At 35.2% G+C, this 14,162-nt stretch overlaps 1 non-coding gene across 3 annotated transcripts in view; it reads right to left on the reverse strand.

Moving 5' to 3' along the window:
* Positions 1-343: 343 nt before the first annotated feature.
* Positions 344-14,162, reverse strand: part of LOC105603737 (uncharacterized) — a 43,362-nt gene continuing 29,543 nt past the window's right edge. The window contains exons 2-6 of one of the 3 annotated variants that reach the window (XR_009597735.1): positions 12,674-13,356; positions 10,282-10,339; positions 8,813-8,913; positions 7,106-7,246; positions 344-1,777 (exon numbers count right to left, since the gene is read on the reverse strand). This is a non-coding gene — a transcript (uncharacterized LOC105603737). Of the gene's footprint in view, positions 1,778-7,105; positions 7,247-8,812; positions 8,914-10,281; positions 10,340-11,820; positions 11,880-12,673; positions 13,357-14,162 lie in introns of those variants that run through there. The other 2 variants (XR_006057209.2, XR_006057211.2) reach the window with 2 other exon arrangements.

Consider the following 14,162-nt stretch of genomic DNA (forward strand, 5'->3'; position numbering starts at 1 on the left):
GCCTTTCTGTAGCACTCAGTTCTATGGCTCCTGATTGTCAGTTTATAGAAGGTGAAGAGCAGAGTATGCATAACTGGGACAGCTACAGGTAGCACATGGGACAATCTTCTTCTTAAAGAAGGATTGGTGTGCAGAATAGTAATCAGATTTTTTTCCATGTAATTTCATTGAGCAAGGACACAACTTACAAAGCAGACTTTTAGCCTATATTTTCTTCTGGCAATTTTAGTGTTTTAGCTTTTTATATTTAGATTTTTGGCATATTATGAGGTAATTTTTATTTGTGGAGTGAGATATGGAATAACATGGATAAATTGAGCCCAGCAAAAAGACCAACGCAGGGTAAGTGCAGAATACAACTTTAATGAAAATCAATTTTCTATCACCTAGTAGAATGGCCAACATTCACATCACTGACAACTTCTGGGAGGATGTGGAGTCATGAGAACTCTTGTTCATTTCTGGTGGGAGTGCAAAATGGAAATAGCCACTTTGCAAGACAAATTGATGATTTCTTACAAAAATAAACATATTCTTACTGTACCATCCAGTGGACATGCTCCTTGATATTTAGTAAAAGAAGCAGAACATTTATGTCCACGTGAAAAACTTCACACAAATGTCTGCAGTAGCTTATTCATCATTGCCAACATTTAGAAACAACCAAGATGGCCTTCAGTAGGTAAATGGATAAACTCTGATATATTCAGATAATGGAATTATGTTCAGTGCTTAAAACTAAATTAACAATCAAGCCATGAAAAGATATAGGGGAATTAAACATGTATTACTAAGTGAAAGAGAGCTTTGCCTTATCATATAGGTATGCATATATATATATTCTATTATTTTTTCCCAGAATTATGTACATATAAGGAAAATATTAAGATTAGAGATGCTGATAACAAGCTGATAGAATTATTCAATATGAGAAAATATCTTAAAAACACAACATAAAACAAAAAGTTGCAATTATAACATTCAAAGTTATTATTATTATTGCCATAAGCTGCAGAGATTTATCTTCTCTTTCTTCATTCAAATAGTTCCCTTCTATACTACCATTTTGAGTTATTTTTTCTCAAAAGACAGGCTATGTTAATTGAATTATTTTCATTTTTAGAATTCTATCAATAAACAGAGGAAAAGCATAATTAAGAAAGTTACAATGACTCCACATTTCAAAGCTCTTGCAACCATTTTCACTAGTTCCAGGGATAACACATACCTTCCATCTCTCATAAACTCTCTCTCCACTCTTGTCTCTTCTAAAAGAATACTTGATATTCATCATCAATCACTGACAGCATGCTTTTCACATTAAACATAGAATTGTCCCCAGAATTTCATTTAACACCATAGTCCAATGATGGGATTTTCTCATTCTATTGCCGTTCCCAAGTTCAAAGCTCTATTCTGTACTCTTGACTCTTTCCTCCTAGTAGGCACAATGTTCATGAATGGTTCAGGTTGAAATGTATTTTATTTAGTCCTTTATTTATTAAAGATTTATAAACAGAAACACTAAGCTGTGAATGAAGTAATAGATGTAATGAAGTAGTGAGAAGACAGTTCATGTTGATCTTCTTTCTGTGAATCGGTCTCTTCAGTTATTTATACTTCTTAGGCTCACATTGTCTAATGCAGCAAAGTGATGTAGAAACATCACAATATACCATCCTAAATTCATTTTCACCACATTTATTTTTACAATGACCACCAAACATTATACATGCACGTGTCAGATTAAAGAGAGCGTAGTGCTTTTTACTTCCAGCTGAAAAAAAAAAAAAAGGGTGAATGGAATTAATAATCCAGGTAAGAAATACATGTATTTAAAAGAAGAAGCACAGCCCGCAGAGGAGAGAAAAAGAAATTATCTCATTTTTTCATTGGAATTTTTTTTTCTTTGTATCAGAGCAAGTCAAGTAAATCAGAAAATATCTGATTCCTATTATAGATGTCACATCTCTACAAATTTTGATTGATTAGGTATTGACTCAATAAGGGATACATGAAAAGCCTGCAATTTATTAATACCTTTGTCCTCTAGAGCCACTAAATATGAGTGGTCCAACCAATCTCTAGATTGCTTTAGATATTGTCACCATTTTTGCAATATTATTTCTTCCAATTCAATAACACAGGTTATCTTTCCATTATTTTGAATTATTTCCATTTCCTTCATCAATGTTTTATAATTTTCAGATTATAGGTCTATGACTGCTTTGATTAGTTTTATTCCTAGGTGGTTTTTTTTTTTATTATTTTTGATGTGATATTAGTGATCAGCCTGTTCAAATTGTTTCTTCTTGATTTACACATTGGCACGTTGTCTAGAAATCTGTCCATTTCTTCTAGGTAGTCTGATTTGTTGAAATATAACTGCTCATTATATGGTCTTATGACTTTTTTGTTTCTCTGTGGTATTGATTAATATCACTGACTCAATGGACAAGAGTTTGAGCAAGCTCTGGGAGATAGGGAAGGACAGGGAAGCCTGGCGTGCTACAGTCCATGGGGTGCCAAAGAGTGGGACACGACTGAGTGACTGAACAACGATAACAACAATTGATTGATACTGTTGCTTCTTTTAGTTCTTATTTTGTCTGTTTTGGTCCTTTCTCTTTTCTTCTTGGTGAGCCTGACTAAAGGTTTATCTTTTCCAAAAAACAGCTCTGTTTCATTAATCTTTTCTTGTGTGTGTGTGTGTGTGTCTGTGTTATTCATTTCTTCTTTGATCTTTATTATGTCCTTTCTGCTGACTTAGAGCTTAGTTTGTTTTTCTTTTTAAATTCTCTTAAATGGTATGTTAGGTTGTTTATCTGAGATTTTTCTTGTTTTCTGAGAAAGGCCTACATTGCTATGACTTTCTCTCTTAGAAATGCTTTTGCCGCATCCCACAGATTTTTAAAAATTGTGTTGGCATTTTCATTTATCTCAAAGTACTTTCTGATTTTTAAAACTTTTTCATTGACCCATTGGTTTTTTAGTACTATATTTTTTAGTATCCACATGTTTCAGTTTTTCCTATTTTTCTTCCTGTAATTGATTTCTAGTTTCATATTATGTGATAGAAAAAAATGCTTGATATAATTTCTATCCTTTTAAATTTGTTGAGACTTGTTTTGTGGCTTGGTGTACAATTTATCCTGGAGAATGTTCCATGTGCACTTACAAAGAATGCATAGTCTGCTGATGGGGATAGAATGTCTTATAGGTATCTATTAAGTCCAACTATTCTATTGTGTCATTTAAGATCACTATTGCCTTATTAATTTTCTGTCTGGATGATCTGTCTATTGATGTAAGTGGGATGTAGAGGCCCCTACTATTATTGTGTTATTGCCAATTTCTCTCTTTACATCAGTTAATATTTGCTTTGTACATTTGGGTAGTCCTATGCTGGGTACATACATGATTATGAGTTATCATGGTCCACTCCCATATTTTATATTTTCAATGTCATTTCACATCTTCATGTTTGTCCTATAGCTATTCATTTCAATTATGGTGGCTTTTTCAATTTTTATGTCTTTTAATCTTCACACTAGCATATGGAAGTGGTTGATCAGCCCTTACTATACATTTGCCGTTCCTAGTGGTATTTTCCTTTTCCTATAGACTCTTACTTCTTTCTACTTAGAGAAGAAATTTAGGGTAGTTTTAGTATTGTTGAACTTAATATTGTCTTTTCTGAGAAGTTCTTTACCTCTTATTCAATTCTAAATAACAATCTTGCTGGATAGAGTATCATAGATAGCAAGTTTTTCCCTTTCAGCTCTTTAAATATATCATGCTACTCCCTTCCATCTGCAAAGTTTCTGCAGAAAAATAAGCTGAAAGCCTTTATGAATACTCTATCTTTTTCTTGCTACCTTTACAATTTTTTTGTTTGTTTATAAACAATAGACATTTATTTCTCCCTGTTTTGGAGGTTATCAGTTTAAGGTGAAGGCACAAGTAGATTTGGTGTCTGGTGAGGAATTCACTTCTTGGTTCATAAATGACCATTTTCTTGCTGTGTCCTCACAAAGAGGAGGAACTTGATTTCTCTCTTTAATTTTTGCCATTTTAATTATGATATGTCTTAGAATGAGTCTATTTGTGATCATCTTGTTTGGGACTCTCTGTGCTTTCTCTACTTGGTTATCTATTTTCTTTTTTAGGTTTGGGAGGTTTTTAACTATAATTTCATCAAATACATTTTCAATCTCCTTTTCTCTCTCTTTTCCTTTCAGGATCCTTATAATGTGAATGTTGGTATGCTTGATGTTATGCCAAAGATATCTTGAACAGTTTTCATATTTTTAAAATGTGCTTTTCTTTTAGCAAAAGTCTCTGATTGAGTGATTTCCATATTCTGCCTTTCAGATCACTTATGCATTCTTCTATATCATTTAATCAGCTACTTATTCCTTCTAGTGTGTTTTTAAATTTCAGTTTTTAAATTATTCATTCACAATCAGGTCTTTTGTATATTTTCTAGTCCCTTGTTAAATTTTTCACTATGTTCTTTCACCATCTATTCTTTTCCTTAATTCAGTTAGCATTCTTACTACTAATGTTTTCAATCCTTACCTGGTAAATTACTTATTCTATGTTATGATTTATTTTTCACACATTTTCTCTTGCTCTTTCAATTGAGACCAATTCCTCTGCTTTCTCATTTTGCTTAACTTTCTCTATGAATTTAGATGAAGCAGTTCCCTGCAGTGGTCCTGAAGGTGTGTCCTTATATGGGAGGATCCCTATTCAATTTATATGAGCCCAGTGCTTTGCTTGAAGAGGTAGATTTGATATAGATACAAATCAAATGTTTTCTCAGTGTGTGATGGTAGCTATCACCTTGGTAGGTAGTGGGGCTGGAGATGGAAGGAACAGAGCTGAAGGCAGGTGTGAGGCAGGGCTTTTCCTCTACTGAGTGGTATTTTTTGCCCAATCAGGGGTAAGGTTGGATCTCTAGTTGCTGAGGGTCAGGTCTGAGCTGGCTCCATTTCCTTTAAATATGTGCTCTCTGCTCTCCCAGCACTCAGATTCTTGCCCTAGAGGAGGGAGTGCTGAAGCAAGAGGGACTCATGCTTGTTCTTGGCTCATGATGGGACCCAGGGTGCAGCAGAAGCTACAGACGGGTATCCAAGCCGCCTCCAAGGCACCACCCATGCACATGCCAGAAACTGTTGCCCTTGCCTTGCTCACACGCAGCCTTGGGTCCAAGTCCTCTTTGTCCCTCACAGATAATCGCTCCCCCAAACTCCCCTGGCCCCACCCTGCTGTGAACCCACAGGGCAGGTGAGGTTTGTATCAGCTCTCCGCGCATGTATCAGTGCACAGGCGGCAGTGAACTGGATGCTGTCCAAGTTCCAAGCTGCCTCTAATGCACTGCCAGAGCACTCACCAAGAACGGCTGCCCTCACCCCACCCAGCTGCTAAGGGTGCAAGTCACCTCTTATCCCACGGCCCAGCTCTCTCCTCAGTTGTGGCGGCTCTAGGACTAGTGAACTGCTGAGACGTGGAATAAGTGGCGCTGGGTGTTCACTCATCTCAGGCTGGGATGTATGCCAGAGTGGTCATGGGAAGCCAGGCAGCCACTGGAACAGTTCTCAATCCACCCTCTCCACTCTGGCTCCTGGGCAAGTCAGTATGTGCAAGGGAGTCTCATGAGTGAAGTCCAGCCTTCCCATGGTCTTTCTGTTAGTCCCAGCAGCCCCCAAACAGCCAAGGAGGCTTATTTTCCTTCTGTAGAAACTTCAGGCTGGAGTACCCAATAAGGGGTTTGAAATGCTTCCTCCCCAGGGTAAATCTCCTCCTGTGTAATCTCCCTTTTCTTTGGAAACCCCTCCCAGGGGCGCTCATCACTTCTCCTCCTTTCTTATCCGATTCCATGTATATCTTTCTCACAGTCTTGCTTATACAGGAGTCTTTCTGCCAGTCTCCAGTTATTTTTCAGTGAGGGTTGTCCCACATGTAGATGGCATTTTTGTGTGTTCATGGGGGGACATAAGTTCCCCTTCTCCTACTCTGCCATCTTGATCCCTGAATTTCTGAAGACTATTTCTTTGGTTCTTCTCTCTCCCTCTATCCACTTATCTATCTATTCATTTATTGACTGATTCAATAAATCTTTATTGAGCTCCTACTATATATTGAGCACTATGGTAGGCTTTAGCAATGACACTCTGGCAAAAAAAAAAAAAAAAAAAGAGAGACCCACCTATGAGTAAAGTCGACCAAAGACCTTATCACTAAGTCTTTTTCTGAATAATGTCACAAAGTAACTCTCTGTTTACCCTCCCACAGAAATGTATCTGTATTATTCACATGGTGTTCATACCATTCTCGCTTTAGAAGGTATTTTGCTGAATAATAACCTAAATCATGATTGAGATAAAGATTAAAACAGAAAAAACATTTTTTAAACAATTCTTCAGCACCCAGTCTGGACTTTTGTTGCTCAGCTGCCTCTTCAAGTTATCTTAATTTTACCTTTCATGGCATTCATTAGAACACCTTAATTCCTCTTTCTATATGACTATATCTTTTATATATGATAGCCAAGGTTATCAGAGTTACAAATGGTGGGCAGCAGTGATTAACAAAAACAAAATCTGCCAGTTCTCAGATAAAAGAAAAACTGAGACAAGTCTTACTCTTAAGCTTAATGGTACTAACAACACGTAAAAAAGTAGAAATTTGGAAGTAATGGTTGGAGAATTTTCCCTCCTGCAAATACTGAGGACATTTGTCTAGAAAGAGTTTCATCAAAAATAAGACCCTATGACTTAAAATAGGAGGTTCTTTTCCACTTTAAACATGAAATTCAGGGACTTCCCTGGTGGTCTAGTGGTTAAGACTCTGCACTTCCAATGTAGGGGGCGCAGATTCAGTCCCTGGTCAGGCAACTTAGATCCCACATGCTACGTGGAATGACCAAAAAAAAAAAAAAACAAACCAAACCAAGAAATTCAGCCCTCATAAGCCAAGAAGATAAAAGGCAAGAGTTAAGTAAATGGGCTAAAAGCATCCTTAGGATATTTCCTTCATTCTGTTTGACAGATAGTAATTAAAATATGCAAGATATAATTCTATTTGGTTTTATTTTTACCTTTTTGTTTTTCCTCTGTACCATATTGTGCATTTTCAAATATTGTGGAGGAATTACGGGTCTCTGAGTATAGTTTCTCAAGCTTCAATAGACATGGGACTTTTGATGGTGGCACAGAATTTCCAACAGACCTAGAGCCCACTGTAAAAGAAAAAATAACTTTAAAAGTTAAAAAATAATTTTCCAAAGTGAAAACATTCATGTACTTATCTTTATTTCATGGTCCTATATACTATAAGAGGCTTTAGATAAATAAGTAGCACACATTTCTTTAAAACTGGGTTGAATCAGTAAACAAAAGATTTGGTTATTCCTAAAATACCTTATATGGCTATCATAAGGAGAAATAAATAAATGTAGATAAAAGGCAGAACAGATAAATTAATGTAGGCAAAAGGCAGAACAGGAGCCTTAATAATAATAATAATTATAATTATAATTATTATTATTATTAACAAGAAAAAACATCAGTGCATTTTGAAATTTATATAATATACATAATATCATAGACAATTTCTAGAAATAGAGGGAATGTTAGTGAGCATATTTTAATAAGTTTTTATGAAGATGATGAAGGAAAAATTTAGTCATTTAAATTAATTGCAATCTTTGAGTAATATGGGTTATATTTTCAAGCTTATTTACTTTTCCACTTTTGTGAAGAAATTGTAAGCTAACATTTATTTTTGAGCATTAGAGCAGAGTAGCAATGAGAGAATAGGATACTTCAGATTTATTTTTTGGTGATCATTTCTATCAATAGCTACAGATGTCTTGGTGTTTCAGGGAAAGCAGAAAGATAAGGAAGAAGAATTCAACTGGAAGAGAGTAGACATGCAGCTAGTCTCATTTATGGATATAATAAATGCTATTTATTGTTGTTCAGTCACTAAGTCGTGTCTGACTCTGCGATCCCATGGACTGCTGCACATTAACTTGCTCTGTAGTTTGCTAAAATTCACGTCCATTGAGTCAGTGATTCTATCTAACCATATCATCCTCTGCTGCCCCTTTGTCCTTTTGCCTTCAGTCTTTTCCAGCATCAGGGGCTTATCCAATGAATTGGCTCTTCGTATCAGGTGGCCAACATATTGGAACTTCGGCTTCAGCATCAGTCCTTCCAACGAATACTCAGGTTGATTTCTGGATTGATTGGTTTGATCTCCTTGTAGTCCAAGGGACTCTCAAGAGTCTTCTCCAGCACCACAATTTGAAAGAATCAATTCTTTGGCACGCAGCCTTCTCTACGGTCCAACTTTCATATCTGTTTCTGACTACTGGAAAAACCATAGCTTTGTCTATACACACCTTTGTCATTAAACTTTACATAACCTCTGTTATCAATACTATAAAAATGTGGGATGAATAATTTCCAAACCTAAAATCATTCCATTTCAATTTTTAAAAGTATATTAGTGTATATTAAATTTAGTAGAATTTAAATATTGAATAGATACACTCTTCAGGGACTGATGAGATCACAGTAAGTATTTTCTTCCAACAATTTAAAAACAGTGAATTACAGTCTTTATTAGTTCATGTCCTTAAAATTATCCAAATATTTTCTCATTAGGGGCTGCAAATAAATATAATGTTGTCATGCTATGGTATTAATATGATTCTATAACATTAATGATATTTACTTAAAAAATCCTGATATCCCCCTTATTTAAAGCTGACTCCTCCTGGCAATAATATTCATTTTACCTGGTGGAATGAAGACATCAAAGAAGAAAGAAATAGAGAAAAAGAGAAGGATCTTCATTGCAAATGATTTCTTAGGAGAAAACCGTCCACAAATCTTCTGTCTTAACTCAGGTGTTGTTGAAAGAAGAAAGAAAAGAATCTTTGATTACTAAGGCTTATTACGGGTAAGAACATTTCTATGCTTGGTTGAATAGTACGATGTTCAAACACATTGTTGGTAGAAAAAAGCTGATGCTTTGCCAAACAAAAATGCAATCTATTATGCTGATTCCTTTTGAGATTACTTTCTTTAAGAAATTTTAACAGTTACAAGATTATGGCCATAAATTGCTATGTGACCAAGTTTGGAAATAAAACTTCAGTAATCATGTGACATTCCAAAGTATGTTTTGTAAATCACATATACTATTTTAATGTCAGAAAGGTAAAGAATGAATTTCAACATAATGGGAAATCGAGAACAGAATTTTAGACTGAATTTACCACTGAGATAATTTAATTTTTTATACATAAATGTACTGAATACCAGAGTGGTCAGGTGACTTCATGATACATGTCATTTTATTTAAAATATATTTGAACATAAATAGTGACAGTATAATTATGTGTTTGAAATTATTTGTACCCTTGAAGGAAAGCCAGTCTCCTCAAGCAGGATTTATAAATTTCAATGCATAAACAGCCTAGGTTAAAAAGTGAGATTGCCTTTCTCTCTCTCTTTTTTTTCTGTGTTGCTTGGAGTTATTTCTGAACTCATCCACAAGTTTTCCATGGTTTATTATAGTAGATATTGAAGAAGAGCAGCTGAAATTGTTCCCTAGCTCCCACAAGTAAAGGTTAGGAGCAATGGTCTATTGATTCTGTCTTATCACACCCGAGAAGGGCACTAAGAATCAGTGTAGAAAAGAGCTCTGGTCAGCATTAGTCACCCTTGTTTTATAGCAACAGAGGCTTTTGCTATTAAAATACATGTAGATATTTAGCATCTCAGCAAAACTTCCTGAAAAAGTAATAATGAGTTATGTCTAAGAATTGTTTCCTTCTGCAACCAATTGCTTCACTCTATGAAACATGAATTAAAAATGAAGAACTATTTTTGAAAGCTAAGAACTTGCTTGGAAGCACATGATTGAGAATTAACATCTGACATAGATTAAGATCATTTAGGCATAAATCTATGTAAGAATGACTGATTCAACAAAAGATAATCAAACTCCTACCATGTGCCTATCACTGCTCTAGTTGCTGTAGTGTATATGCAAGAAGATAAGAGTATTTGATTGCTGTGAATAAGGATAAATACTAGCTGAGTCACTAAAATTCAAATTCAAACTCTATTAAAATAACTTTTTGGTACTTTCTCTGTTATCAGAACTCCTGTAAATAAACATAAGAGCAGAGAAGAAAGGTCTCATTGATTTTCTATTTTATTCCTTTCCAAAGATGTTACAAATGTGTAATATCATTACCTTCCTTCAAGGATCGCAACCAATTAGAAATTTATCTTGGATATTTCTTTTATTAAATCTGGAGAAAAAAACAGAAAAATTATAACAGAACTGCTGATTCACTTAGGATGCTTTGTAACCCAAAGTCTAGTCCCATGGGGAATATGGAAACTACTTATCTTTTTGACCAGGAAAACATCATTTCATTCTTTCAATCTGAAAGTCCAATATGTTAAACACATTCTACAGAATCTATATCACAAGGTAGAATTAGATGACTGCTTTCAACACTTATTATTTGGATATGAGAATACATAATATTTAAATTGCTTTTGTTTTACAAATGTGTGAAGAATTTTAAATCATAGACAAGTGGATAATTTAGGTATGTTTGGTTCATTGACTGGGAATCTATGACCATCTTGTAGAAATTTTAGATATTTAGGAAAATAAATAAGAAGATCTTATTACTGCTTTGAGAACTTCAAATTATTTTTCAAAATACATGAAAAATAAATGGCAAATCAATAGGAAAAATGCCATTACAGTTATATGAAAATAGTTCTTGTTTGTCTTCTGAGTATATTTTCCCTGTAGCACAAAATTCAACATTAAAGATTGTATATCACAACATTTCTAGGCTATAGATTTTGCAGATCTAGTAAGAAAAGCCTAGATGGCAGGAATTAAGGCAAAAACTAGTACACTGAGTGCATTAATAGGCTTATTTTATTATGCTTCATTTTTCTCTTAACTGCCCAATTCTCCTTTTTAAATTATAGAGAAGTAAATTATTACTGGGGTTAGTGATTTGGGGTCCACAACATTTAGGTTTATCAAAAACCATTCCTTGGATATTAAAATGCACAAGACGTATTTGCTCTCTACTGATTGAGAAATAGGGGGAATTACTTCCTTTGGATCCTGAGACTAACCTTTTTGGGAGTAAAATCTCCCCAATTCCCTTATTTTTAAATGATTTTTATTTTTTAAAAATCATCATAGAAATGAATTTTCAATTTTTCCAAATACTTTATGGGAAAGAAGCAAGAGGAAAATAGCAAATTCAAACTGAGAAATCAACTGTAAAAGGACAGTTATAAAAAGACACATGGAAAATTTCAAATTTTAACAAGCTGCTTCTTTTTGAACTGTGGGGCCCAAACTATTCCACTACCTCTGTCCCAAACCCAAAAATCTATGAAAAAATTTCCTGCTGAGGACCCTCACTTGGCAGCCTGTCCCAAAGGCACACTTGAGACCTGGGACATGACCATTCTCTCATGTCCAATTTTTTCCGGTGTAGGAAAATGAGGATCCCAGGCTTCTCATAGGAAGTAATTCAAGAGTCTGCCATTCTGAAAACTGCTAGACTACAGGACCCTTGGAGGACCATCTAAATCCCTTCCACAATTCACATTAACAAACTGAAAAATAAAAACCATATCATCATCTCAACAGATGCAGAAAAAGGTTTTGACAAATGCAATACCCATTTATGATTTAAAAAAAAAAAAACAAAAAACAACTCTCCAGAAAGTGGACATGGAAGGAGCCTACCTCAACACAGTAAAGGCCGCATATGACCAACCCACAGCAGACACATTCTCAACAGTGAAAAACTTAGAGCATTTCCTTGAAGATTAAGAACAAGACAAGGATGTCTACTCTTGCCACACTGATTCAACATAGTTTTGGAAATCCTAGCCATAGCAATCAGAGAAAAAAGAAAAAGAAAACGAATCCAAGATGGGAAAGAAGTGAAACTTATTTTATGCAGATGACACAATACTATACATAGGAAATCCTAAAGATGTTACCAGAAAACTACTAGAGCTCATCAATAAATTTGGTAAAGCTGCAAGATAAAAAATTAATACATAGAAATCTCTTGTATCCTATTTTTACCAAAGGCATTTATGAATTTAGTAAAGGATTTCCTAGGGAATAATTTATATATGAGCACTACTAGGCTGCTGAGAGAAAAATATTGGGGTAAGTGTCCTTTTCCTTCCAGTAATGCACAAAACTGTTCAGAGACTGCACACACTCTTCATCTGAGGACATTATTTAGAGCCCCCCAAGAGACAGGTGCTATGGTGGCTCAGACGGTAAAATTTGTCTGCTTGCAATGGCGGAGACCCGAGTTTAATCCCTGGGTCGGGAAGATCCCCTGGAGAAGGAAATGGCAACTCACTCCAGTACTCTCGCCTGGAAATTTCCATGGGTGGAGGAGCCTCGTAGGCTAAGTCCATGGGGTCACAAAGATTCGAACAGACTGAGCGAATTCACTTTCACTTTCAAGAGACAGAAAGCATATGATATGAGATTTCCTTTTGGCATAGCAAACAGAGAGGACATGTTATTCCTGTACAAAGGCTCTTGATTAAGATAATCTCAGTGTTCTCCTTACCTTGGCTAAACCGTAAATAAGTTTCTTCCTGGCAGTAGGCCCCCAGTCTCCCTTTTCTTAAAGCATTTACTTGAGAAAACGTGCAATATAAATTCTTCTTCTTTGAGATGTAGATAGTCTCCCAGTCTCATTCTAGTTTTACAACCCCAGAATGTCTTTCTCAAGGACCTTTTCAAGAAATAGATGATAGCCAAGGTTTGCTAACCTATTAGGCTGGTGGTAGAAAAAAGTAGAAAAATGAATATGCACTCAGATTGTGAGATTTGGATGGATTTTAGAGTGTTTTCAAGGAAACAGACAATAAAGAATGCAATGTGTGTATTAAGTCACGGTGAGAACATATTCTAAATGATGAGAAGATACTCATGACTGCTCTATAACTTCATGGGATGTGCAAATGGCAGGGGAGGGGGGAGAACACTTTTTGGATAGATGCTTGAACAGATATAGCGTCATTTGGAGAGAAGAAAGGGCAATTTTGCAAATGGTAAGATAAATCAGAGGAAAGTAACCCCATGAGAAATAAATGCAAGGTAAAGGAAATTGCTTAGATTTGATACAGCAGAACAAATATAATTTAGGTCGCCTTGAAGTGATAATGCTTTTCTGTGATCTTCAAACTGGACATTGTGCTCATGCCAAGTATAAAGAGAAATCTTCAAGGCTGAACCCCCAAGAACACTCTGTAATATCAAGCACAGATAACACAACTAATTAAAGAGGGAACGTTCTTACTGAACAACATGTAACATTTCAACCAACCACAAGGCTATTTCAAGATAAACTGTTCACTAAAATGCCACATGCCCTTTGATCGAAATCTATGCTCCGCTGATACTTTAAGTACTGATAGTCATTAGTGATAACATTTTATTACAGAGTACAAATAATAAAAGTTATGTCTTTGTGTGAGACAAAAGAGGGGGAAAAGACAATCAAAGCAGTCGGGGCACAAAAACACAGAGGAAGACAGAACTATGGTTTAGCTTGAAACCCTTGGTCATTAAACATTTCCTGACTTACAAAATTCATTAATATTTATACCAGGAGTGAAAAAATGTTGCCTGTAGATTAGGGCAACATTGGAACATTTTTTGTATGAGGCTAATATTTAATCTTCAAATCCTCCTTGTTCCTTTGATCACTAATGTAACTCCTCTTGGTTCAAGGTCACAGAAGCAAGCAAAGTGGAGCTGCTCACCAGTGTAAGGCTCCAGAATGTTCAGGGTAGAAGAAGAAGAACCAAAACATGATTATCTTTTTTTTTCTTTTCCCTTAACTATGTCACTGGGGGTTAAGAAAATGACTTCACTATACTTGTTGCATAAGGAAGATACGCATCAAAACCTTTGTTTTTTTCATTTACTATTGAGTGCTTTCAGAGGGAGAATGGAAAGTTTTGGTGAAAATTACATTTTCTTTTTAGTTACAGGACAGTTTTATGTTCATAGTCCCAGAATATAAAAATGTAAAAAAAAAAAAAGTTTCT

Source organism: Ovis aries, chromosome 20 (genome assembly GCF_016772045.2).
Source record: "Ovis aries strain OAR_USU_Benz2616 breed Rambouillet chromosome 20, ARS-UI_Ramb_v3.0, whole genome shotgun sequence".
NCBI lineage: Eukaryota > Metazoa > Chordata > Mammalia > Artiodactyla > Bovidae > Ovis > Ovis aries.